Below are 3022 nucleotides of genomic sequence, written 5' to 3'. Positions count from 1 at the left end.
TCTCTCTGGTAGAATTTGCAATCAGTCTCTCAATTTTACTCATTTGGTTTTAAATTGCTGAACTTTCAGAACTTCAGAAAGCAAGGTTTTAAAAAGCCACACACTTTACCCTCAAGAATCAATATATTCTACATGATAATGATTTATTCAAACTCTCTAAAAATAACACTCTTTTTTTGATCTTTTGTTAGAATTAATCAGAATTCACTCCTGTGACTTTCCACTTTAATCTGTAAATCAATTTCTGACCCTACCAGCAACTTGTGAAATATTTATTAGCACAGGATTATTATCACAGCCTGATTATTGTCTAGATTATCCAGCAGCACACATGCCAGCATGTTATTGCTGAGAAACTTGGCTATGGTGTTTGTCTGTAAATTATGACAGTAATTTTCCGTGTCCCAGTCTCTGCCCTGCTACAGGTTTGTGTTTACCCACATGTTTTGGTCTGACAGTACCATTTCATCTTGACTGTCTCTTTGGCTTGCTATACTGACATAATCTTGCCAAGCAAGATTACAAAATCAATATGATTAAATTGAGTAATGGTATTATAATGAAGCAAGCTTCAAAAGATAAATTTTAATTACTCATGGATGTCATATTTATTGTAAAAACCAAATGTCTGATTTATGGTTATTTTTCTAAGCCAGTAGGACTCCTTGCATATTAAATGTGGAACCAGATATAATTTAGGGGGAAGATATAACAGATGTCTACAAAAGTGTATGTGTCATGGAAAAGATGGATAGGGATTGATCCAAATACCTTCCCATAACCAGGGCCCATCAAATTAAATTAGGTTTGAAACAAAAAGGACAAGGTGGTTTTGACACAACAGGTTGTAAACCTGTGGAATTCCTTAAAAAAGAGGCTGTGGATGCCAGAAATTTGCAGTCTCAGCAGACCATAAAAAACACTCTGAGAAGAGACCTTTTAGGGGTTATTATACCATCACAAGCTGAGGAAATTCCCTGAACATACTTGGAAGATGGGACAGTGTCGGCAAAAAGGCATCAACACAGGTTGCATCATTTTCACGCTTCCTTAACTGTCCAGTTACAGCCACACTTGGAGACATAATAAGGGATTAAATGGACCCAGGATAGCTGTTCCTATGTTCTAGATGTTTGTAGATGCTTACACTGAGCTTCCTCAGAAATGGTTACTAGAGACTGACATTATGTCCTCATGGGAAAACAGGAGGAAGCATCTAGAGTCAGCATCTAGATAGCAGACAACTGGTAAGGGCCTCGGCAAGGGAAGATAGGAGGAGAAATACCACAAGAAGCCTCTGAAAACAAAAAGCAAGCAGCTTGTTTTGAATTTAGTAACTGGACAGGCAAAAGAGAGAATTCAAAAAGGAGATGACAGTGAGGATTAGGAAAATGGTCTTTCAGTAACATTCTCAACGAGCAGGACAAGACTGCCAACAGCAGAGAAAAACTTGGTGAAATGATTATGATGCTGAAAGTCTTAGCAAAAGTTTTGCAGAAGATTAGCTGTACTGCCTCAGGCTGTCAGACCACCTTGCTCAATATCATCCCTCTGGCAGGAGCCAGAGGTTTGTTGCTGGAGTGGAAAGCCTGTATATTAGGGCCTGATAAAATACACGCGTAGCCCAAATGCTATGGCAAGAGAATTTGGTGCATCTATCCCTCACTGCGAGTCGGAAGGATTTTTGGCACCTGAGCCCTGACCCAGCAACTGTCTGTCCCCTCTTCTCCTCACGTTTGGGAACAACACTGTACTCCATTCCCAAGTTCACTGCACCAGGCACCTCGCTGCTTTGCCTCCTTCCTTACCCTGCCTGCTCTCCCACCTGGGATACAGCTGCACTACATCGCAAGTACCCACTGTACCTGGACAAGGGGGTGACAAGACCCTCCCTGCCTTCTGCCCATGAGGCAGATACTGCATGTTGGTCCTTAGAGAGGACTGAGGCCACAGAGCCTACTGAGGGTGAGGAGGAAGGAAAAAGAAACAAATGATGGTGACAGCTTCAGCTTTAGGCTATCCTGCCTTCTCATCCTCAGTACCCTTAAGGAGCACGTGGCACTGACACTTTTGTGTCTACCACCTGGGATCCTTCATCAGGGCTGTCACCATCAGGACATCCCTCTTGCCTTGCTCATCATATTACTGCCTGGATAGAAGGACCCCTGCCAACAAGTATTATTTAAGCTTGCACCCAATATTTAAAATTGAATAACAAGCAGGACAATCATATTGTTCACAGTGACTGGGGAAAGGGAAATTTCAAGGCAAAGATGAAAATCTCTGCCTTGCTCATGCTGTGTTGCAGATGACAACTGCAAATCTTTCAGACAAATGTCAGCGATATTTGTTTAAGCGTATCCCTGGTTTTCATCTAAGTACTGCTAAATATAAAACCCATAAACAACTTGAGAAGGAGGAATTGTGACCTGAAGCTTTTGTCTGACTGCCATAGCTGCCGGCTAGGATGCAGCACGTATGTCCTCCTTTGATTCTGTGTGGTCTAGCTTTTTCCCAGAAGGTCATAATATGTTCTCTATTTCCAGCTTGTTCCAGAGATGGACAGCAAGGTCTGGTCATCTCTGTGAAAGTACAGGCCTAAGCGCCATTAGGCTGAGGCAAGCTGAAAGCTGTCCTCTGCATTTCTGGCAAGCTCTCTACCCCTTGGGCTGTTTTATCAGGCGTGACTAACCCCACAGAGCTTTATAAAGCAAGCAGCTGGAAGGGTTTCTAACGGGAGCACCTAAATCCTGACATGCCCGCAGGCCGAAGACCTTCAGGGCACAGCCCGCTCGGGTGAGGGTCTCCCTTTCCCTCACCACTATCCCCTGCTTCTCACAGGCACTGGGCCGCGGAAGGCGCCACCGCACCCGGACCTGGGCTCCCCTGTGTGCGCTGCGGGCGGCCTCGGGGAAGGAGAGGGGAGAGGAGCCCGGACCTCCCCCTGCCGGGGTCGCCCGCCGCCGCCGCCCCCAGCTCCCTCCAGGGCCCCCGCTCCCCACCGCCTCATCGCCCCCGCGCC

This window comes from Athene cunicularia (genome assembly GCF_003259725.1).
Source record: "Athene cunicularia isolate RWA chromosome 1 unlocalized genomic scaffold, athCun1 chr1_part2, whole genome shotgun sequence".
Lineage (NCBI taxonomy): Eukaryota > Metazoa > Chordata > Aves > Strigiformes > Strigidae > Athene > Athene cunicularia.
Note: the sequence above shows the minus strand (reverse complement) of the source record.